A 26,103-nucleotide genomic window follows, 5' to 3' on the forward strand; every position below is an offset into this window, starting at 1 on the left:
TATAGTCCCATAACAATTTGTAAATTATATAGGCTGGCAATATTATAAAATTTAGTTATATGACCTAACATTAGGTAGGTCCTAAAGTATCTTCCATGTTTGAGAAAATATTGCTTTTGCTGTTCATAAAAGAGTGTTCGGTAAATAAATTTTAGGTTCACTTGATATATAGTTTTCTTTTAAGTTATCTGTTTCCTACCTAAATATGCATTTGGCTATTACTTACATTATTAAATATAAATGTTGACTTTCCCAACTATTATTGGAGAACTACCTATTTATCCCATCCATTTTGTCAGAATTTATTTGGTGCACCATTAGATCCATAGTTTAGTTTACAAAGTCTATCATTATTTTATTGTATTTATTTATTTATTTATTTATTTAGGTTTTTCAAGTAAGGATTTCTATGTACAACAACCCTGGCTGTCTTGGAACTCACTTTGTAAACCAGGATGGCCTCAAACTCACATCTTGAGTGCTGGGATTAAAGGTGTAGATCGTCACATCTGGCTAATTGTTATTAATTTTTGATGAACTGATACTTTTTCAAAATATGTGCTTTTGTTCTTATACCAGTTCTCCACATAAAGTTACATTCCCATGAGAGATGACACCACTTCCTCCTGAGCACTAGCCCCAACCTGCTGCTCAGCCCTCCAGGGTTTCCTGATCCCAAGGGTAGTGATTTAATGGAGACAGGCCATTTAGGACTGAATGTTCCAAGGTCTCTCAGTAGTGGGTCTCTGTATTTGTTCCCATCTACTTCAGGAAAAAAAGCTGCTCTGATGAGGGCTGAGCAAGGTTGATTCAAGCAAAGGGATGATTATGGAGAAGCACAGTTTCCTGCTGCTCTGGTGTGAGTTTGTGAGACAGTACTCCACCCTGCTGAACCAGGTTCAGGGCATGATGCATAAGTTTTATGGAAAGAACTCTTTCCATGCCCACAGGGGCCTGGATCCCAAAGAGAAGCCAGCAGACACATTCTGAGGAATGATGTAACTCCACAAAAAGTGATGTTACAGAATTACACCAACTGCCAAACAAAGGTTCACTATGGGAACACTCACATGACTCTGAAAGATGGGATGGTGGCCTGAGTCATTGTCCCACAACAATCAGGCTCTGCAGAGGTTTATGCAGGCTTTTGTCCTTGGTCCTGAGGGCTCTGTTGCCAACGAATGTTCACAATGACATCTTCAGATACCAAAGTGAGGTCTTGGGTGCTTTGTCACTGAGGCTAAGGTGGAATCTGAAAAAGAAATAGAAGAACCTGAAAAAAGACAGCAGACACCTGAGGTCATGCCTCATGATTTGGGAACTTTCTATGATCAGACTGTCAGCAATGATTTGGTGGAGCATTTGGAAAACCCTCTTCTGGAACTAGAGCCAGAACAAGAGACGGAGCTGAACTGGGAACCTGTGTCCAACATCTTGAGCCTGCAGTAGGGGAAGTTGCTTCTGAGGATGTGCAGAAAAGCATATTCCTAGTCCCAGCAGACTTCACCCCAACACAGGAGAACTTGTAAGAAATTTTCTTGAACAACCATGACAGTAAGACGAACCTTTCAGAGGGATGGAGACACCATCTCAGGTGGTCAAAGTACCACCTTCACAACCCATACAGAATCTAAACCTGAATCTCAATTTCCACCACAGAAGCCTCAGAGAGTTCAGAAGGGTTCAAAGGAATGGATAAATATCCCTCCTTATTGGGGGACTCTGCCAATCTGTGAGACTAGTGAAACAGGTGATGTGGAATCTCAATGGATTGTAAGGCACTGTGACAATCACCAGCTCTTCATCAGGAACCTGCCACATGAGGTTGCCAACTTGGAACTCATGTAATTTTTCCTGTACAATTATGGGAATGTGGTGGAACTACACATTAATAGTGGTGAGAAATTACCCAACTTCAGTTTGGTTCCATTTGATGATTCTGAGCCTGTTCAGGTCCTTAACAATAGACCATCATGTTCTGAGATGTGGAAGAGAAGACTCCTACTGCCAGGAAAGACCATCTCAGGAATAACCACCTTCACGGACCCAGAGGCTCAATAGCAGACCTAACTGAGCAGCTAATTAAGAGGACCTCACCACAGAGACATAGTACAGAAACCAAGTTTTGTCATGGGCAGGAGGATTGCAATTCCAAGGCAGTGAGCTACTTGGTCCTGATCTGCACAGAGCACACAGCCCCAGCTCCTGCAGAATGTTATATCCCGTCAATCAGGCTTTGTTGTCTCAAAGTAGTCTACTATAAAATGCTTGAGTTTGAAAATTTTTAATTTCATTTGTGTTCATGCTGTTTGTCCCACCATCCCACTCATTTACTTCCCTGAACTATTAGCCCTTCACTTCCTGTTTTCTTGAATGATATTTTAGAAGAAACAGATATTTAAAGAAGAGGGAAGACTGACCTTCCTGCTCACAATACAGACTGGAGTTTAACAGTCATTTCCCAAAGGAGTATGTCTCATGTCTCACTAACAATGGATGTTTCATTTACTGGGAGACACAGGATTTGATAAACATTTTAGAAAAAATAAAAAGAAAATCCATATTATTTGTCACATGTCAGGATTCCCTTCTGGTGTGGAAAAATTGTTTTTTGACAACTGCTGTTGAGTCCATGCTAGTGTGAATAACTGAATAAAAGGTGTGTCCAGAACTTTGTTCTTTCGACATGTGATTAGCAAATAGTTCTAAACTTCCGTTTATATGATTGGATTTTAAATTTATATACTTTGTCAAGGTGTAGAACACAGCTAAGGACTTTTGATTTGAGTAGTTAGGTTGTGTGTTTTTGTTGTTGTTGTTTTAAGGTAAAGCTCTTTGTGCTTTATTTGTATTTGTTAAAAAAAGAAAAAAGATAAGAAAAAAGGGGGACAAAAATATCTCCACAAGAAAATAAACCTGCTAAAATCTGATAACAAAACCAAGCAAAGCTGTGCCTCTTATTTATCTTTGATTCCGGTTCCAGCAATTGTTTAAAGAAAACTAATAAAGATTCTATATTCGTGTTAGAAGAAAAAAATGTTACATTCATCAGATGTTGACATTATCTTCCTCAGCTTTCTTATGTGTACTATTTTCAGCTTCAATTTTCATCCTTTATGTTTGTATATCTTTATTGGTAAAGTAAATCCCTTATAAAGTATGCATTTGAATTATATTTCATCCATTCTGCTAATGTACACCTTTATATTAGGGATTCAATTCTATTAATTTTAAAGTACATATTAATAGAGATTCAAAATTTCCATTTTATTGTTTATTTTCTTATGTAGTGCAAATATATTATTCCTTCTTATATTTCTGCTTTTTCAAAGTGGATTTTCTATAGTGGGATGATTTGGTTCTTTCTTCTTTTTTCTCTGTATATTCTAAATTCATTTGTCTATGTCATGATGGTTACATATTGTTTATATAATTTATATTCCTATTTTAATGCCCATTTATGCCATTTCTATCATACCTTACACTACAATGTGTGTTCATTAATAAAGATTTATAATTTCTATAGACTTTTCTACACAAAATAAACAATCAAAACCCCCCAAAACAAACACACAGTTAGGTCTGGAAAGATAGCTTAGGTGATAAAAGGGTTTACTTTGCAAGACTGAATTCCTATAGTAAGGTAGTAAACAGAGACAGGAGAACCATTCAGAAACTCTTAGGTCACTTAGCCTGAAATATACAGCAGAGTAGCATAAATATCAACAAAAACCTTGCCTTAAGAAAATTGAAGGCAAGATCTATCAAAACACTTGAACTTTACCTCTGACCTCCACACTTACAATGTAGCATGCAATCCGCCAAAAATAAAAATAAAGAGAAACACAAAATGAATGAAAATTAATAAATAATGAAATTAAAAACATAAGTTATAAAGATAGGCCCATGCTTTTACTTTTATTAGTGATTTATGTATTTCCACTACTCTAGGATTCTATGATTTTAACCTAAACCTTTCTTCCTTCTTTTTGAAGGACACTGTTCCATCCACAAAATTTTGGTTACTTATTTTTCCTTAAAAATATTAAAAATATAAAACACATTTGTTTGTCCTCTAAAGTTGCTGGTTGAAATTTGCTGATAGTTATATTGAGAATGCTCTTAATGAAAACTAACTCCACTATTTTCAAAGTATAATGAAAACTAACTCCACTATTTTCAAAGTATTATACTGTTTGTGTATTTTCATATAGTTATTGTATTAGTTAATTTTCTGTTGACACAATAAAACACCATGACCAAGGCAACTAGTGGAAGAGGCTGCTCCCATTTAAGTTTCTAGAGGATTAGGAATCCATCATGACATGGAGGTAGAGAATTCCTTCATTTGCCTAAATTCCAAATTCCTCCAGCAAGCTCTACAGAAATTACTTCACTATGTTCATTCTGGGTCAAAAAAAATGAATTAGAAACAGCTGTTGACTCCTTGAACTTAAAACTATGCAATATGAAAATAATGAGAAGAAAATTCCAGCAGTTTTTCTAGCATTTCATCTTATTTTTCTTCCTTTATCAAACAACTTGTCACCACATTTCTTTCACTATTATGCAAGTGCTAGTTTATTTTTCTTTTCTTTCTATAGGAAGAATTTAGTTTAGGTTTGACTTTTATTTTCGGGTGGAAGACTATTTTAGCTCTTTAAAATTTCTTTTGGGACCACCTGCTTCACCAGAGGACATGCTGGCTATAAGAACTCCAGGTAGGTTGCTTACACTCTGACTTCCCCCATTCTTTCAATGTATCCCCAACACTATCCTAAATCCACCTTCCCCTCGCCATCACTGTGTCCCAGTGCTAACTCAGGCAGAGACTCCCTGCTTGACAAGAAGCCAACCCCTCCTCCAGAATTCCATGTAGTCTTCCAACCCACAGACCTCCCTGACACTCTCAGTGCCCACCCCCAACACTATCTGGAATCTCTACTACCCTTCTCATCAACATGTCCCAGCCCCCAAATTGGGAAAAGACTCTTCTTTGCTTGACCAGAATCCTAGGCAGCCTCCAGAAGTCCAGGCAAGCCACCCACCAGTACATCCCCCTCCCCTCTCTCTCAATGCCCCTATGCGTCCTTATTGCCATATCCCAACCCCCAACTTTGGCAGAACCTCCTGCTCAACTAGAGGTCACACTGACTACTATTAGACCAAGCAACAACTGAAGTTGAGATCCCTTATTCAACCATAGGCACTAGCCAGAAGACCATTGAGGAAGCAAAAACCAAGGAACAAAATACTCATTCAATAAAGACAAACTCAGAAATAAGCACCTAAGCCTATAATCACCCCAAACCCAGATTCCTGGACACCAAACATCAGCTAAGACAATTTGTCACCACCAGATATTATCTATCCTACTAGAGCAAGCCCTCAATATTCCAACACTGCTGAAGCACAGGAAAAATTCCTTAAAACCAAATTTATGAAGATAATAAAGGTTCTTAAAGCAGAAATTAATAAAGCCCTAAGGAAATAAATAATGTTTATGTTTAGGGAGTAGTATCTTTTTGTTTAAAAATGTTCTAAGTGAGCCGGGCGGTGGTGGCGCACGCCTTTAATCCCAGCACTCGGGAGGCAGAGGCAGGCGGATCTCTGTGAGTTCGAGGCCAGCCTGGTCTACAAGAGCTAGGTCCAGGACAGGCTCTAAAAAAGCTGCAGAGAAACCCTGTCTCGAAAAACCAAAAAAAAAAAAAGAAAGAAAGAAAAAAATGTTCTAAGTGTTGGCTTTAAAGTGAATTTATCTTAGTATTATTTACATGGAACTTTTAAAAATAAAATTCTTTGTAAAAATACTGTTTTCTAGCTTTTGTAGTACAAATGTATGATAACTTTAACATCCACGACAGTTAATACAATTATTTCATCACTCTAAAAATGCTACTTTTATGTCAGATCCAGCAGGTATTTTCAGGTCTTTTCAAAGTGGCACATTTTGATGCCCGCTTGATAAAGTGGTAGACATTTTGTAGCTTTTTAGAAACTTAGGTTTGAAAAAAAAGCAAACCTAAGAATAATAAGAATAGAGGAAGAAGAATCCTAGCTCAAAGATCCAGACATTATTGTCAAAAATAACAATCGGAGAAAATTTTCCTAACCTAAAGAAAGAGATGACCATAAAGGTACAAGAATCATACAGAACACCAAATCGATTGGAGAATGTACTGGGTGGTTTTGTGTGTTAACTTGACACAAGTTAGAATCATCAGAAGAAGGATCCTCAGCTGAGGAAATGTCTCATTTAGATCCAACTGTAAGGTATTTTCTCATTTTAGTGATCAATGGGAGAGGTCCCAGCACATTGTGGGTGGTACCATGCCTGGGCTGCTGGTCCTGGGTTATATAAGAAGGTGGACTGAGAAAGTCATGGGAAACAAGCCAATAAGCAGCTTCCCTCCAAGGCTTCTGCATCAGCTCTCACCTTCAGAAACCTGCCCTGTTTGAGTTCCTCTTCTGTCTTCTTCAGTGATCAACAGCAATGTTAAAGTGCAAGACATATAAACCCTTTTCTCCCCAACTTGCCTTTCGGTCATGCAGTTTTGACACAGCAATAAAAACCCTAACTAAGACATAATAGAAAAGAAAGTCTGATGTAGGTGTGCCTGCTATCTATCTGATGATTTCATTGGTTAGTTAATAAAGAAACTCCCTTGGCCCATTTGATAGGCTGGCCCTTAGGTGGGTGGAGTAGACAGAACAGAATGCTGGGAGAAGGGGAAGTTAGTAAATCGCCATGCCTCTCTGCTCTGGGACAGTAGCCATGAAGCCAGCCACCAGGTCAGATGTGCTGAATCTTTCCCGGTAAGACATCACTCGTAGTGTTACACAGATTATTAGATATGGGTTAGTCAAGATGTGAGTAAGTGGCTGAAACTAATGGGCCAGGCAGTGTTTAAATGAATACAGTTTGTGTGTTGTTATTTAGGGGCATACGCTAGCCAGGCCGCCGGGAGCCAGGCGGGAACGCGGCTCGCTGCTCCCACTACAAAAGTCCACTTGTCACATAATCAAAACACTAAACATACAGAAAGAGAGAATATTAAAGGTTGCAAGTGACATAAAAAGGCGGCCGTGTTAGAATTACACCTGACTTCTTAATGGAGACTCTAAAACCCAGAAGGACCTTGGACAGAAGGGATCACATATGCCAGTCCAGACTACTATACCCAGAAAACTTTCAAATACCCTAAATTGAGAAAACAATATATTTCATGATAAAGTCAAATTTAAACAACATCTAAAAATCAAGCCATACAAAAGGCACTAGAAGGAAAATCTCAAATTAAGAATATCTACTACATCCATAAAAATACCCAAAAAATAGTCTCACACTAGTAAAACCAAAAGGTAAGCGCATGCGCACACACACACACACATACACACACACACACACACCACCACCACCACCACCACCACCACAACCATAGCCATCAACACCACTAATAGTAGAAATTAACAATTGATCATTGATATCTCTCAATATCAATGAACTCAATTCCCCAATAAAATGGAAAACAGAATGGATATGCAAACAGGATCCATCTTCTGCTGCATATAAGAAACACACCTTAACAAGAAAGATAGCCATTACTTCAGAGTAAAGTGTTGGAAAAAGATTTTCCAAGCAAATGGATCTAAGAAGCAATCTGTTTTTGCCATTCTAAGATTTAAAAAAAAAATAGATGTGAAGTCAAAATTCATCAAAAGAGATGAGGAAGTACAATTCATACTCATCAAAGGAAAAATCCACCAAGAAAATGTTTCAGTTCTCAACATCTATGCCTCAAACTCAAGGGCAACCAGATATATAAAAGCAACATTACTAAAATGTAAATAACACTTTGACCCTCACACATCAGCAGTGGGTGATATCGCTGCTCCACCCTCAACAATAAACAGGTCATCAAGCAAAAAACTAAACATAGAAATAGTGGAGGTAACAACTATTATAACCAAAATGGACCTAACACATATTTGTACCAAGCTGTTTCTTTGAGGAGCACAGACAAGCTCTCAATACATGATATGGAAATCTGTTATTTTTTTTTTGAATGCTCAGCCTAGTTTAGATTTGTTTCTGGCTAACTCTTTTAACTTAGATTAACCTGTTTCTCTTTATTTACATGTTGCCTTTTATTTTATTGCTTTTTATTTTTCTTTCCTTCTGTTTATCTTTCACGGCTTCTCATGTCTGTCCGTCTTGCAGCTGCCTTCTCTTCTTCTTTTGTTCTTCTCCCAGCCCAAGATTTCTTCTCCTAATTATTTTTTGTTTTGCCTGCAAGCCTCACCTATCCCTCTTCTCCTTAGCTATGATTTGTTCAGCTCTTTATTAGACCAATAAGGTGAAACAGGCAAGGTGAAACAAATGCAATGCATTTTTACATAATTAAACAAATGCAGCATAAAGAAATGTAACACATCTTTACATAGTTAAAACAACATTCTACAACCAGACATTCAAAGAAGAGCTGATACCACTAATCCTCTAACAATCCCACAAAGCAGAAACAGAAGCAACACTGCCAGATTCATATTATCAGGTCACAGTCACCCTGATAAACAAACCATATAAAGATGCAACAAGGAAAGATAATTACAGACCAATTTTCATCATTAACATAAATTTAAAAATACTAAATAAACTACAAAGAGAATCTAAGAAGACATCAAAAAGATCTTCTGCCACGACCAAGTAGGCTTCTTTCCAGAAGTGCAGAAGTGGATCTACATGTGAAAATCAGTCAATGTAATCCACCATATTAAGAAACTGAAAGAAAAAAAAATGACCATTTTATTTGTTGGTGAAAAATCCATTAATAAAATCCAGCACCCATTCATCACAAAATTGCTACAAATAATAGATAGATATACAAGGAATATGCTTAAACATAATTAAATCAATATACAGCAAGTCTCTAGCCAATATCAAATTAAAGGAGAGAAACACATAGCAGTTCTATTGAAATCAGGACAAGTACAAGGCTGTCTGTTCTTTCCATACCTATTCAATATGGGACTTGAAGTTCTACCTAGAACAATAAGACAATTGAAGTAGAACAGGGGGATATAAATTGGAAAGAAAGAAGTCAAAGTATCAATATTCCCTGTGCTATGATAATTTACATAATTTGACTCAAAAAAATCACTGATAGACACCTTCAGCGAAGAAGCTGCATACAAGATCAACTAAAATAAACCAGTACCTTTCCTATATACAAATGACAAGCTGTCTGAGAGAAACTTGGAGAAACAACACCCTTCAAAATAGCCACAAACAATATAAAATAACTTGGGTAACTCTAGTCAAGCAAGTGAACAACTTGTATGACAAAAACTTCAAGTTTTCAAAGAATGAAATTGAAGACGATATCAGAAAATGGAAAGATCTCCCATGCTCATGGATCAGTAGGATCAATATAGTAAAAATAAATGTCCAACCTACCAAAAGCAATCTAGAGATTCAAAGCAATAACTGTAAAAGACCAACATGACCTTTACAAACGTTGAAAGGACAAATCTTAAATTCACAAAAAAACAAAAGTCCAGGATAGCTAAAATAATCCTGAATAATAAAAGAACTTCTGGAATTACCATTATTACTGATTTCAAGAGGTACTACAGAGATAAAGTAATAAAAACTCCATGGTACTGGCAAAAACACACAGACAGGCTGATCAGTGTAATTAAATCAGAAACCCAGACATAAATGCACACACCTATGGACACATGATTTTGATGAGGAAGCCAGAAAAACACGGTGAAAAAAGGAGTACCTGGTAGAAAAGAAAGTGGGGGAATAGCCTTGAATGCATCAGCACTGAAGACAACTTCTTGAACAGAACACTGATAGTGCAGACACTAAGATCAGCAATTAATAAATGTGACCTCATGAAACTGAAAACTTCTGTAAGATAAGAGGCACCATCAATAGGACAAACGAGCAGTCTACAGAATGGGAAAAGATTTTTACCAATTTGATAGCCAATAAAGGTCTAATATCCAAAATATATAAAGAATTCCAGAAACTGGGTATCAAAAAGTAATCCATTTTTTTTAAAACGGAATACAGATCCAAACAAAGAATTCTCAATAGACGAAATTCAAATATCCAATAAATATGTAAAGAAATGTTAAACAATCTTAACTTCCAGGAAAATTTAACTTGAAATTACGTTGGGATTCTATCTTATATCTTTCTGGTGGCTAATTTCAAAAACACAAGTGACAGTTCATGCTGGAGAGGATATGGAATAAGGGAAACACTCCTCCACTGCTGGTGGAAATACAAATTTATACAGCCATTTTGGAAATTAATAAGGTGGTTTATCAGAAAATTGGTAATAGATCTACCTCAACACCCAAATATACCACTCCTGAACATATACTGAAAGGATACTGAATCCTACCACAAGGATAATTGATCAGTTATGTTCACAGCAGCTTTATCTCAAATACAGAAGCTTGAAATCACCTAGATATTCCTCAACTGAAAAATGGATAAGGAAAATGTGGTACATTCACACAGTGAAGTATTACTCAGCTGTTAAAAAAAATCATATCATAAAATTTGCAGACAAATGGATGGATCTAGAAAATAATCATCCTGAATGATGTCACCAGGCCCACAAAGACAAACGTGGTATAAACTTACTTATAAGTGGATATTAGCTATTAAGTAAATGATAATTATGCTACAATCCACAGATCCAGAATGGCCAAGAAACAAGGAGAACTCTAAAGGGGAGTGCATGGATCTCCCTGGGAAGGGGAAATAGAATGGATTTTGTGGTTGGACTTGGGGCAGGTGGGGACAGGACTAGGAGGAATCAAGTTTGGGGAGGTATGGGAGAGAGTACTGGGATCAACTATTCGAATTGGAGGGCACCTGGGGTCTAGGACACCAGGAGAGCACAGGCTGAAGAATCCAATAAACATGGTCCATCTGGACTCACAGATAATGAAGCAGCAAATGAGGAGCCTGCATAGGTCTTCTCTAAGTCATCTGCAAATGTTAATTTTGTTGGCATTGTGTTTTGGGGTGGCTCCTGACAGTGGGAGTGGAGGGGTGTCTCTTACTCTTTTGCCTGCTTTTGGAACCCTTTCTCTCCTACTAGATTACTTTGCTCAGTTTTGAAGTAAGGATTTGTGCCTAGTCTTACTGTATTTTGTGCTGTGTTCAGTTGATGTCCCTGGAAGGCCTGTACTTTTCTGTGGAAAGGTTGCAGGAGGGAGTGGATCTGGGACCGAGGGGAGGTAGGGAAGAAGTGCAAGGAGTTGAGAGAGGGGAATCAGCAGTCCAGATACATTGTATGAGAAAAGTATAGATAACAAAACTTTGTTGCATACTCTAGATTTTCTTCTTTCTTTTTATTTCTATGAAAGCACTTAGAGCTTCCTATTCCATTCATTCACAGATGTCACTTGTATAGCAGTTTTTATTTTTATTTTTTTTCTTGGAAAGTTTATCCTTTACTTGGGGAGAGATATACATAGGTGCACACCCACGGAAAGCCATAAAACACCTTACTGACCTTTTAAAAAGACAGAAATTGCAATGAAGGTCATCTATCACAGACCATCCTTTCTCCATGGGATCCGGCTAACTTTGCCTGAGGCCTGCAGGAGACTGCAAAGCAACTCCTAAGGAAGCCACTCCTTCCCCTTGGGGGTTCTAAGTGTGCACAAGAGCCCATTAAGACTGTGTGTGCTGGGGTGGGGGAGGGGCAAAGGGCAGAACAGCAGAGGCCCTGCCCTAGAAGATGCCCTGGTATAGCAGTTTTTAAAAGCTCAAAGTTAACTTCTTGTCTTTGGCTATTTGTTGAAAGGATGCTTTTCAACATGGCTGTATATGAAAGGCATAGTTATCAATATTATTCTATTACCAGCATCAGTATGTTCCTGAATAAATCAGACTACTTTCGCTCCCATCTTTCTTATGGAGGGAGGTATTTAAAAAGGCAGGAGACAAATAACAAGAAAGAGGACTCGTCCATGAAACATTATCTCGTGAGTATGATATAGCAAGGAATAGTATAAACGTAGAAAAACCATTTGCCTACATAAGACTGGTACAAGACCAAGCCAGAAAACCACTCACAGAGTAATAGATGAGAGAGAACTTGTGGAGCCATATCTAAAGGAGCTGATAACAGCAGAAGCCTCCTGGAAGACAGGAAGTCATTATATTCAGTGGTGTAGTCACAGGACAGCTCTTCATGTTACATAGGATGCTTTCTCACCAGCTATTCCCACTCAACGAGCCCTGGCCAAACCTAGGGTCCAAAAGCTAAAAAAAAAAAAAAAAAAAAAAAAAAAAAAAAAAAAAAAAAAAAAAAAAAAAAAAAAACCAAACCAAACAAAACAAAACCTAAAAACAAAACCAAATCAAAACAACCAAACAGAAAATCCCCAAAGTCATGAGAATATGCTGAGGTTTTGGTAAAGGGAAGAAGTGTGGGTAGGATTTAGAAGAAGGTAAGAGAGAGTAGGTTGATGAGTGCGGTCAGAATTAATTAAATGAATGTATGAAATTTGAGTAAATACATTTTAAAAGCTCATATTTCTTTTCTCTTAGACTTATATATTTATTTTTTATTTTTAATTATATGTTTTTATATGTGTTTGTGTGTGGGTATGCACATAGATACAGGTATCCATGGAGGCCAAAAAAGACATAATATCCTCTGGATCTGGGATTATAGATAGTCATGTGTTGTTTGTCATGCATGTCTTCTACCAGAACAGTACTTGTTCACAACCAATGGGTTATCTTTCCAATCTCTCAAGGTAAATGTTTCTTATTAAATGGTAATCAGGAGATAACTATCTTCGCCTAAACAATTTTATTATGTTATCCCATAATATTCCAGAATCTGTACTCATACAACTAAAGGACCAATAAATTGATTAGTATCCTAAAGTCCACCAATTATTAGTGTAGCTATAGTTTAAAGTTTCATCTTGGCCTAAATAAATGTTTCTTCCCAGAATATTTTCACCTACTATATTCTACTGGTGACTTACCTATGCTTCATACTTATTCTTTTGTATGCCTATAGGTTTTCAAAGTCTTGTGCTATTTCTTAAGTATCCTAGAGAATCTCATCTGCACAAATCTCACAACCCCAGCAGCAGTGCAGTCTTTCACTAGAAAAAAAATTTACCTGAAACTAGTATACCACAATAAACACAAAAGGAAAGAAATATACATATATATTAATTTAAAATTAATTTAAGATCATCTCATCATATGGGCACTATTGTAAGACTAATTTATTCTTAATTCATAGATTGTGAAGAATTTTGTTCATCTCAATTGATGCTGGAAAATTTTATATTTTGGGGAAGCATAATAGACCTCTTCATTAAACTCAAATCCAAATAAAGATTTTTTTTCTGAAAAATTCCTGGCCAGTGGAATTATGCAGTTTAATTGAGATCTAGTATCTAGCTTGTCAAATCTTAGTATTTCATGTCTGTTAGAGTGAAATTTAGTTTAGCCTAAATTACACTATTGATTTAGTAATTTGGTTTTAATTAGTTATATTCACTTAATTGTTTCTAGGTCTGTCATGACATTTAAAAACGGGGTTGTGGAAATTTACTCCACAGTTTGTGTCTCTTTTTAAAAATTGATCGCTTCTACTCAGAAAGTTTATGTAGAACAATTAGTCAAATGAATCTTTTCTAATTGATTTTACATGTGTGCTTAAAGAGTGGGTGCCATGTGCTATAGTAATATACTCCAGATCATTGTTTATAACAGTCTAATAGTTGAAAGTCATCTATAGTGATAGAGGTATATTTCACCTATCATCCCCTTATCATTCACATAATAAAATGTTCCACATCTGTAGGTGTGTCTTCTATCTATCTGATGATTTCATTGGATAATTAATAAAGAAACTGCCTGGCCCATCTGATAGACCGGCCCTTAGGTGGATGGAGTAGACAGAACAGGAAAAAGGAAGTGAGGTAGATGGCTCAGACAATTGCCACGCCTCTCCTAAGTGAGGCAGACTGCCGTGCCTCTCCTCAGAGAGATGCCAGATGCGATGAAGCTCCAGCCCAAGATGGACGTACGCTAGAATCTACCTGGTAAGGCACCACTTTTTGGTGCTACACAGATTATTAGATATGGGTTAGTCAAGATGTGAGAATTAGACAATAAGAGGCTAGAAATAATGGGCCAGGCAGTGTTTAAAAGAATACAGTTTTCTGTGTAATTATTTTGGGGCATAAGCTAGTCAGGAGGCCAAAAGCAGGGTGGCAGGAACGCAGCCCCTTACTACACACATCACCATTAAAACATTTCTTGTAAGCCAGGTCCTAAACATTTTATACCAGGATCTAGGTGGGTTGGTTATCTTGACTCTCTAGTTAATGTCTGCTTCCTAGTCCCCAAGATCTAACACAGGTCTCTCATCAAGTCCCACAGCCTAGTCTGGATATCTCTCTTTGCCCCATCATAACCTTCAACCTAATGTCAGGAAGCCAGCTGTCACCTATTTGTATGAGAATGCTTGCCTGTTCTCATTCCACATCTACCATCACAGCTCAAAGATGTCTTGCACAACTTATGTCAGGGTCTAGCCCTGTGAGACTCTCTGATGTTCCTCTGCAGGTACTGTACCCAATCCCTCTGAGCTAGCCTAGTACATCAAGTGATTCTGCCTAATTTAGACAGCCCATCTGAGCCAGCCACAATCTTACCAAGATTATCTCCAATAAAGAAAAACTTAAAGCAACCCTTTTAAAATAATGATTGCAACAGAGCTGCCACTATTTATCTTTTCAATATAGTATTCTGTGATTTGTCTTGAGGCCCAGTATAGCAATGAAACTTGCACACGGCACTAGAAACTTATTCAACTACCTAGGGCTAGTGAGGTGATAGATCTTTGAAGAGGATTGATTATGGGAACTTTACTAAAACAGGGTAATTTTTAGGTGCATTTTAAATATTTATCCTTATATTCACAGGTAAGTGTAACGAGTGGAGAGGCTGCTTGTTGGTTTCTGGCTGCCCAGCTAGCTTAGACCCAAAATAATCACACAGAAACTGCATTAATTAAATCACTGGCCCATTAGCTCTAGCTTCTTATTGGCTAACTCTTACATCTTAATTTAACTCATTTCTATTAATCTGTGTATCACCACATGGCAGTGGCTTACTGGCAAAGTTTTGGCATGTCTGACTTTGGTGGCAGCTCCATTGCTTCTCCTGTCTCTACCCTTCTTTCTCCCAGCCTAGCTTTCCCTGCCTACCTAAGTTCTGCCTTGCTATAGGTCCAAAGGAGTTTCTTTATTCGTTAATGGTAATCACAGCACACAGAGGGAAATCCCACATCAGGTAAGTGTAGCACTTCTCAACATGAAAACTTCTCCTTTCCATGCACAGAGATACTTACAGAAAATAAGAACTTATAAAAAGAAAGAGAACAAGTAATCCTTTGGTGCAGTATTCCTACTGAAGCTAGAACAACACCACTTTTGAACCTAAGGTTCAGGCAACATAGAGGGAAAAACAACAGAAAGATCATACAAGCTGCAATAACAGGATGTCTGCTGTGAGAATGAATCTCACAGAACCAACTAGAGATACACACAATTTAGTCTCTACAACAATGCAATTTAAACAAGAACTAGAGTCCACCACCAACAGGCAAGACAACATGCAAGGAGGAAATCACACATGGTCTTCCCAATAGAAGAACTCTCCAATTGGCTATCCAGATCTAAGTGTTCAGACATGAAATCATACATAAACTAGTAACATAATAAGGACTGAGAAGGATGTGCAGGTTATCTCTATATATAATCCATGTAAATAGTATACCCCTTTCTCTTTCCTTCTTCCAATCGAAAAGATGTATCCTCCTTGCTCTTTCCCAAATATGTTGCCTCTAGCCTATTTTTCTTTAAAGAAACATAAGAGGGGTTCAAAGGAAGAAAGAAAAAGGAGTGCTGTGGGAAATGGTTTAACCCTGTAGGATTTGTTTCTTGTACGTGTTTAATAAAATGCTGATTGACCAGTAGCCAGGCAGGAAATATAGGGAGGGCGACCAGGCAGGAAGTAGAGGTGGAACAATGAGAACAAGAGAATTCTGAGAAAAGGAAAGAGTCAATCTGAAGTCATCACCCAGACACAGAGGAAGCCAGACACAGAACAAGCTAGAGGTGACTGCCTTGCCAAAAAGGTACCAAGCCACGTGGCTAACACAGACAAGAATTGTGGGATAATATAAATTACAAGAGTTAATAAGAAGCCTGAGCTAATGGGCAAATCAGTTTATAAATAATGTATACCTCTGTGTGATTCTTTGGGACTGAATGACTGCAGGACCTGGTGGGACAGAAAACTCTGTCAACAGAGGGCTAAGGATGTAATAGTATTTTAGTTTTAAACTATAGAAAATAAAAAGTATCCTTTTATTCTGGGAAGTGGTGGTGCACATCAATAATCTCAGAACTCGGAAGACAGAGGCAAGCAGATCTCTGAGTTTAAGGACAGGCTGGTCTACATAGCAAGTTCCAGGTCAGTCAGAGTTACACAGTGAAACATTGTTTCAAACAGAACAAAACAAAATGTGCATATTTACATATAAGAATTAATACATAAAACTAGTACAGATGTTAAATTAAAAATTCTGATTAGATATTAAATATTAAGCATAGAACATTTAAATGTTGTATACCATGGCTTCATATGGGGTTTCAGTTAAATATTCTCTTTGTTTACCTTGCAGGGCATATATAATATTTATATCTTGCCCATTTTCACAAAATGTATGGGTAGAATCCCCATTGAGAGACATGCAGACAAAGAAGAGCATGTCTGAAAGAAACTAGCAACTCTCAGTATTTCCTGTAGAACAATATCTAATAATGCAATGAAATTTTGGAAAACACTGAATGAAGCAAAACAGATTTGTTTCATGGAAAATATCTCTGAGATTGTACACAAAAAAAACATGCATGTTAAAATTTTCAATAGAAATAAATTTTGTATTAATCTGCCAAACTGCAAATAACATGCATGTATGATCTCTGCATTGTGAATGATTATCCAAAATACATTTTAGAAATTATTGTATATAAGTGAATGTTCTTTTAATGTACCTTATTCAATCATAACAACTGAATGTTTCTATATACTTGTCACAAACTCTTATGCTGGACTGCTAACTTTCAATGAGTGTGTATTAAGAGATAGATTATGAAGGTATAAGTATTATTAATTATGTAAGTTCGTGAAGGCAGAGTCTCCTTTATTATATAAGAGTACCCAGAGAAAACTCTATCTTGTGCAGTCAGGAAGAGTCCCTTTCCTAAGACACTAGTACCCTAATATCAGCTTTTCAACCTTAACAACTGTGAAAAATAAATTTATTTTTTATGCATTATTAGAAATTCTTTTTTTTCATTTTTTTTTTTATTTAAAAAATTTCCATCTCGGCCGGGCTGTGGTGGCACATGCCTTTTAATCCCAGCACTCGGGAGGCAAAGGCAGGCGGATCTCTGTGAGTTCAAGACCAGCCTGGTCTACAAGAGCTAGTTCCAGGACAGGCTCCAAAAGCTACAGAGAAACCCTGTCTCGAAAAACCAAAAAAAAAAAATAATTTCCATCTCCTCCCCTCCTTCTCCCCCTTCCCTTCCCTCCCCTCCACCTATACCCCCCCTCCCTTCCTCTCCAGGCCAAGGAGCCATCAGGGTTCCCTACTCTATGTTAAATCCAAGGTCCTCCTAACTCCCCCCAGGTCCAGGATGGTGATCAACCAAGCTGACAAGGCCCACACTGAGCCTGTCCACGACGTAGAATCTAAGCCCATCGCCATTGTCCTTGGCTTCTCAGTCAGCCTCCACCTTCGGCCACATTCAGAGAGTCCGGTTTGGTCGCATTTACCCAAGAGATGCCCAATCATACTACAATAGCTTCTGCTCAACTATGTTCATAGCAGCATTATTTGTAATAGCCAGATCCTGGAAACAACCTAGATGCCCTTCAGTGGAAGAATGGATGAAGAAACTGTGGAATATATACATGTTAGAATACTACTCAGCGGTAAAAAAACAATGACATCTTGAATTTTGTATGCAAATGGATGGAAATAGAAAACACTATTCTGAGTGAGGTAACCCAGACCCAAAAAGATGAACATGGGATGTACTCACTCATAATCAGTTTCTAGCCATAAATAAAGGACATTGAGCCTATAATTCGGGATCTTTGAGAAGATAATAAGAAGGTGAACCCAAAGAAAAACATATAGTAATCCTCCTGGATATTGGAAGTAGACAAGATCGCCGGGCTGATGGAGGAGAGTTATCTGTCTATGTTACTTTCATTGGTTAATTAATAAAGAAAACTGCCTTGGCCCTTTAAGAGACAGAAAATTAGGTAGGCAGAATAGACAGAACAGAATTGTGGGAAAAAGGAAGCAAAGTTGGGGAGACGCTTCAGGCAATCGCCATAGTGAGTCTCCATGATTCTCCTCTCTGAGATGGACGCAGGTTAAGATCTCTCCTGGTAAGCCACACCTCGTGGTGCTACACAGATTACTAAATATGAGTTAAAGGGAGATGTGAGAATTAGCCAATAAGAGGCTGAAACTATGGGCCAGGCAGTGTTTTAAAAGAATACAGTTTCCCTGTAATTATTTCGAGTGTAAAGCTAGCCAGCAGCCGGGTGGCAGGATGCAGCCCCGTAGCTTCCTTCTACAGATTGGCGCTCCAACGTGGTTACTAAATCCACTTAAAAACCTGAGAGGGCTTTAAATAAAGGAGAGAGAGAGTTTAACACAGCTTTTTGCTGTTTACCTGGACGTGCCGTAGAGAGATTTCCTGTTTCAGCAATAGCAGCAGAGAAAACACTGAGTCATTTTAAAACACGGCTTCCTGGTGCTGTGCCGCCAGTGCAAACTCTGGCTATAAAGCATTTCAATGGCTTTTATGTACTGGATGTTTGTGTGCCCACTCGGGATCGGAAGGAGAGTGCACTGAGACCATGCCAATGGCTCACTGTTCCCTGCCTGCACCTGGGCAGATGGCGGAATCAGGCTTAGGCGAGCTGGAGAGCATGGCGGATTTCTGCCGCCACAGAGAGATGTTTCCAGGCTGCACGGTGCTCTGCGCGTCAGATTTGGTTGTAACTTGGATGAAAAGAGTTTCTGTGCCGCACACTCAGTCTCAGAATTAAAGTGCTGAGTGTGGCTCCTACCTGGAGGCCCCAGAGCTAGTAGAAAATAGTACATCCTCCATTTTGAAATGGGAGAGAGGTGGAGCCAACATCCAGAACAGCCCAGCGGCTCTGCAGCTCAGAGGTGCAACAGATTCAGAGTCACAAGCGGCTCTGCCATGATGGACTGGGCGGGGCAAGCCCGCAGTATCCCAATATGGTATGATAGACCACGCCCTCCTGAAAGGTTGCTGTGAACACCCTCAAAAAATTACTTCGCTCAACTGCCGACTGGGATGAACCTAGCAGACAGGTTATACCATGAAAGACCTAAATAACAACGCCCCCACTCAGCAGGAAGCAGTTTGGAGAGAAATAACTGCGCCCACATTCCCAAATATTGTTTATAAATGTTCTTTTACATTTAAAGGGGGCTATGATATAGATATGAATAATTTGCATTGGTATGGATTTTAAGGTCAATTTGTTATATTTATATGTATTTCTGATCTTGATTAAGGTATTGTGATTGTGTAGTTCATTTAAAAATGTAATGTATAATTAGAAAATATAGGTTGTTAATGGATAATCATTGATAATAGTTAAGCTTGTAGTCATGTTATTAGATTTTCTAGATATGTAGAGATATATTTCAGTTAGATAGACATTCTTCATATCTTTCAAAGACTACAGAATATGGCATTTAATGTTTTAATAACTTAGGGTTTTTCATGACAATGAGACACGTCTGCTCCTGGCAACACCAATCTACTTCGAGAGGAAGATGGGCATCGAAGAGGCTACTTATGGAGTTTGTTAGCCATTTGGGCAAGAAACTGCTCTTGCCTGGACTGTTGCATAAACTGGACACAAAGAACCCACAGAGAGAGGACTGCTGAACTTGCCTAAAGGTGAGATGGCCTTTTGGGGTTCTTTAAAGAATCTGTGAGACGTTCTGCAGGACACAGCAGAAAGTGACTGAACTGTCTTTGGAATTTCCTGCTTCATGGGAATGTCTGCTGGACACTATGGGCCTGAAGGCTGAAGATGGATGCCCCAACAGTACAAAGGAACTTTGGGTGACTGTCCAGGCAGCGAGTTGTCTCTGTCATTTCTAGAGTTTGAAAGTTGTATATTTCTTGTTTACTTAGGTAGTCTTATATCCTTCTGGAGTCTTTGATGGAGTTGAAGAATGGTTCAATAGTTATAGTTTTCCTTAGTTATGATAAAAGATAAAATAGATTTAAATATTGTAACTGTAATTTTTGCTTGATAACTATTTTGTTATATGTAATTTTGCTATGTTAAAGTTGAAGGCTTTTTTGTTTAAACAGAAAAAGGGGAAATGATGGAGGAGAGTTATCTGTCTATGTTACTTTCATTGGTTAATTAATAAAGAAAACTGCCTTGGCCCTTTAAGAGACAGAAAATTAGGTAGGTGGAATAGACAGAACAGAATTGTGGGAAAAAGGAAGCAGAGTTGGGGAGACGCTTCAGGCAGTCGCCATAGTGAGTCTCCATGATTCTCCTCTCTGAGATGGACGCAGGTTAAGATCTCTCCTGGTAAGCCACACCTCGTGGTGCTACACAGATTACTAAATATGGGTTAAAGGAAGATGTGAGAATTAGCCAATAAGAGGCTGAAACTATGGGCCAGGCAGTGTTTTAAAAGAATACAGTTTCCCTGTAATTATTTCGGGTGTAAAGCTAGCCGGCGGCCGGGTGGCGGGACGCAGCCCCGCTGCTTCCTTCTACACTGGGCAAAAATTAGGAGCTTGGGGGTGGGGTGGGACAGGGCCAAGGGGAGATGGGGAGAGAAATTTATGTTTTTTTAAGCCATTAAATACAAGGTATTTTTATTTTTGTAGTCAAAGCTGAATAACACAGCACATCTGTAGGATTTGGAACAAAATTTGATTCCTTGTTGATATCTGAAATATACTAGCATTTTCACACTATTTCAATCACACTGTATATAAATTGGGGTTGCTTTGAGTTCTATTACTAGTATACATTGATCTACAAATAAAGGTCATCTACTACTATTGTTTTTCTAAATGATTTTTATGCAAACTTTAATTTTTTAAAAAAAATTAAAATTAAAAAGCTAAAAAAATTAGGCCTCAGATGAGGAAGACTGAGGCAGAATGATTGTTATGCCTATGGGCTTGGCTTAGGGAATATCTTCAGTTCTGAAAGGTACAGGCAATATATTAGGGCCCTGTCTCAAAAAACAAACATACAAAATATTCTCAGTGTGCTGCACTGTGCTTTCTTATTGTTCTGACCATATTCAGATGTACTCCTTATAAGTACACTTTTGAATCATCACTATATAAATATAGTGCAAAATAATCTGTTTAGCTAGCTAAAGAATAAGTGATCCTTATTGATGCCTTTTTGAACCATTATTACATATAAAGGAAATTAATATATAAAATTTTGAATACAGATATATACATAAACAAATTACTGATTTCTATTTTCATTTAATTCTCTACAATGTAACATTCAGCTCTGTTAGAAATTTTTCATCAATGAGTTAATTCAGGAAAATCAGACTCCCTTTTCAGTGGAATAACAATGTTTACAGGCTAGACAATCAGAGTAATAAGTAATATACATGTTTTTATATAAAATTTAAATTTACTAAACTGCAAAACATACTAAGCACTGCTTTACTCCAAAGTACTTTTTAATAAGCTTCAGAATTTGGGACTAAAAATGTTAGGAATTCAGAAGAAATACAGCACTCTAGTTTCCTTTCTGCTGCTATGATACAATACTTTAACCAAAGTCAACAGTGGGAGAAAAGGGTTTATTTGGCTTGTATTTCTAATTCACAGTTCTTAACTGAGAGAATTCAGAGTAAAACTAGAGGCATGAACCATAAATGAATGCTACTTGCTGACTTGCTTGTATGGCTAGCATTTTATACAACCCAAGACCATCTACCTGAGGAATCATGCAATCCGCACTGGACTGCTCTTTTTCTATATCAATTGACAAATAAGGCTATTTCTCACTGATATTGAGGTTTCTCCTCTCAGATGACTTTAGGCTGTGTCAAGCTGACAAATAAGGTTAACCAGGAAATGTAGCAAACAGGAATTCCTTTGTTTACTCCTCTGTTAGCCATAATATGAAATCATGTGGATACATTTATTAAGTAGTTCTTCATTTATTTAATTTGATTCCATGCCCCTCTTTTATCTCAAGTCAGAGTTTGAATATTCTCTTCTTGGGTAGCTATACAAATGCATATCAGTTTCTTATAATTTGTTATTTATTAAATAATTTACTAAAATCCAGAATCTCATTACCTTCAGACATCTGTCTTTCTGTTCATTGTCTTACATTCCATCTGGCCTTGCACAGGGTGAAGTTGGTTGAAAGCAAGAATAAAGCACCATGAGGCAGTTACATAGTGATCAAAAGAAAGAAAAAAGGTTTCTTTCATAATAAAATTTGCATGTGAGGCAGGTTACCATCAGACATGGCTGTGAGAAAGCAGGCATAACACTTGTTCTCTATCACTTCATAAAGAAGAAATTAAGAATTATCAACTACAAAGGAATGGGTAGGTCTTTTGCTGATGAATATTGGTCCTATAATTATACAAAGTATAATCTTAGTGTGATATGAGGGAAATTATATTGAAAATGTTGAATGTTTTCCTATTTCTTCTTCTATATTTGAATTTATACTATGCTGTAATTGAGACCAGTTTGATATATCCATGAAAACTCTCAAGTAGAACTAAGCATTTGAACAAAAATATTCAACGTACACTAGCTAACTTTATAAGACAAATAACTCTCCACAACTGAACTTTTACATTTCATTTTTATATTATATCTTAAAAAAGAAAGCAGCTCTTGCTCATCAACAAACAAAACTTATTATATTACTTATTTGGTAAGTAAAAATTCAGTACAAACCTCATAAATGTGTGTATACAAATGTGCATAAGTGTGTATGTATGTGTGTGTGTGTGTGTGTGTGTGAGTGTGTGTGTGTGTGTGTGTGTGTGTTTGAGACAGAGTCTTACTTTGTAGTCCAGACTGGTCTTGAACTAACAAAGATCTTGCCTCTCTGCTTCTGTCATTCAGATGATGGGATAAGGCTTGTACATTATGCCCAGCAAACAAGGATATATTTTAATTCCAGCTGTTTCATCTACTAGCTATATAAATCTGCTAGCTGTCTTAGTGTTTTATGCATGTTTGGTAATATATTCAATGAGAGAAAAAGTACATGTCTTCATTTGCCATGGCGAATATTTAATAAAACAGCTACTGTAGTGCTAAACAGCTGTAATCCAAGCACTTGGGAGGCTGCAACAGGATTATGAATGTGAGGTCACTGTGGACTATACACTAATTTTGAAGTTAGCCAGAAAAAGCTAGTAAAAGCCTGTTTCAAAAATGAAAAAGTAAATAAATAAAAATAAATTATGTAGATGAATTGGCATAGTACTTGAATTCTTATTAAGTACTTAAAAATAGATGATAGTCTACATTGTCTCTTGAGATCAATACAATCTAATTAAGCATTTAGGTTGTACGTCAATTTAGTTCAGCTTAAAATTGCATCTATACATGTAAATCATACATATAGCTGAAAATAAACTTAAAATATGATAACATTATATGTGAAAAAGTTTGGGGTACTGTGTATGTGTGTTTTCAGTAATTTCCCATTCTGTTTTATTCCTGAAATCTGCCCCCCGTTTCTAAGGACCCACAAACACATTACAAGTATAAACGAGGATAAATTATAATGCATTTGGCTACAAATGGTAAAACACCCACAGAATCATATACTAGTCAATAACACAAATTCAATTTCATTTGATAAGCGTGGGAAGAAGTTAGGCAGTTTTAGAATTGCTTCATCAATTCAATGACACTAGAGTGCTAGGTGAGTATCCCATTCTTTTCTAGACATTATAATAAGATGGGTAGAACAATTCAAAACTAAAAAAATAAAAAGAGAGAAAATATTTTTCCATATTTCTGCTCATATATGTATATGTTCACAGAAAGTTTTCTTATGAAACTGGCATCATATTTATGTACATATTTACTATATTGTTATTCTTATTCAGAAACCTATGACTGTCAATTATCACAGATCAAACATGTATTTTTAATAGTTGCACAATTTTTATCATAGTACTATAATATATTCCACCTTTTAAGTATATTCACTTTTAATCAATTATTGTCCATATGAAGAGTTCCTAAATAAGTGTCCTTTCAAATAATGTTTCCTGCTGGATATTTTACTTAACTGATTAAATTCCTAGAAATAGCATTACTGAAGATTATATGCATTTTAACTGCAGTAGTGATTTTGCTCTCTCCCAAGGTTTATGATGTTCACATTTCTACCAGCAATATCTAAAGAGTATTGATTTTCTTAAATATCTGTCAGAAACAGATGTTATAATTTTAAAGATGTTACACATCTTGTGGATATTTTACTTTAAACTCGCTCTAATTTGGGTATTTTCTTTTAAAAACAGGTTTCAATGAGTAGCCCAGCATAACCTCAAACTCAGTGATTCTCTGGCCTAAACTCCATATTTCTAGGAATAAATTTTTAGTATCAATATATCCAGTTTAGCATTTGGAACACATATGCACTACAGTGTTACTCAGTGAATATTTGAAATGCAAATGTATGTGAACACTTTGTATTCTAACTAGTGATACCAATTAACTTATAGATGTTATGGGAATCATTATAAGAATTTATAAGAGTTCCTGGGCTGACATATAACTCAGTTTGTGGAGCATTCCCTTGGCATTCAGGGAGCTCTGAATTCCATCCCCATTATGATAAAACTAGGAGTGGTGATGCACATCTATATCACAGGACTTGTAAAATTGAGGCAGGATGATTAGAATTTAAAGGCCATCCTCAGCCACATAGTGAGTTTGAGGTTAGCTTGGGGTACACTAGACCATTTCTCAATAAACAAAACAAAATTTGTGTCCTTTGTACTGTTTCAAGGAAACTCAATACAATTTATTGCTTACCAGGGACTCTATTTAGCTACTTAGTAAGTATTAAAAGTAAAATTAATTTTACCAATATTCAATTTAGAGATATACCATTACACTAGATCTCTATGTCAGTTTTGTATATAGGTAGAGAAGAATCCATGAAACAAATGGGCTATATTATTGCATTCTAAGGCTATTTTGACACATGGCAATTCACTTAATATTGCCTTTTTGGGTGAATTTATATAAGATATTTGCAGTATTTATTTTTTACAAAAATAATCTTTCCAAATTTGATGACCTATCATTTAGTGTCAATAATACATTAATACACATAAAAATTCAAATATACAATTACGAAATATGTGCAATTAATTTCAGCATTGGAAATTTAACACATGGCCCTCTTCACCGCTTGGGTACCTACAGCATTTCTGCTTCCTACTCTAATGGAAAAATTAAAAATGCTGCAGGATCCCCGTGGCAGTAGGCAGGCATGTGGCAGCAGGCAGCAGGCCCTGAGAGCAGCCAGTCCCAGGCAGAGATGGCTACCTGTCCCCGAGCAGTGGTTGGTCCCAGGCAGGGAGACACATGGCAGTTGGGCAAGAGACAGAGACATGGATAGGTACGCCATGCACAGTGAGGTTGAATATTTATTCAGGGGGTTATGGAGGGGAAGGAAAAGGGGAGAAGGATGTAGAGAGAGAGAGAGAGAGAGGAGAAGAGGAGAGAGAGACAGAGAAGGGGGAAGTGGAGAAGTGGGGAGAGAGGCAGAAGCTGCCTCTCCTACAGGAAGATGGAAAAAGAGAGAGAGCTCAGGCAGGAAGCTGAAGATCAGCCTGCCTCAGTGGATGGGGAGGGAGTGGCCGTGGCTTGTCTCTTAAAAAGACAGAACAA

The 26,103-nt window shown here is 37.3% G+C and overlaps 1 pseudogene; it reads left to right on the forward strand.

Annotated features, from left to right (window-relative positions):
* The first annotated feature begins 822 nt into the window (after window positions 1–822).
* Window positions 823–1,982, forward strand: LOC119805496 (annotated as a pseudogene).
* The last annotated feature ends 24,121 nt before the right edge of the window (window positions 1,983–26,103 follow it).

Source organism: Arvicola amphibius, chromosome X (assembly GCF_903992535.2).
Source record: "Arvicola amphibius chromosome X, mArvAmp1.2, whole genome shotgun sequence".
NCBI classification, from domain to species: Eukaryota; Metazoa; Chordata; class Mammalia; order Rodentia; family Cricetidae; genus Arvicola; species Arvicola amphibius.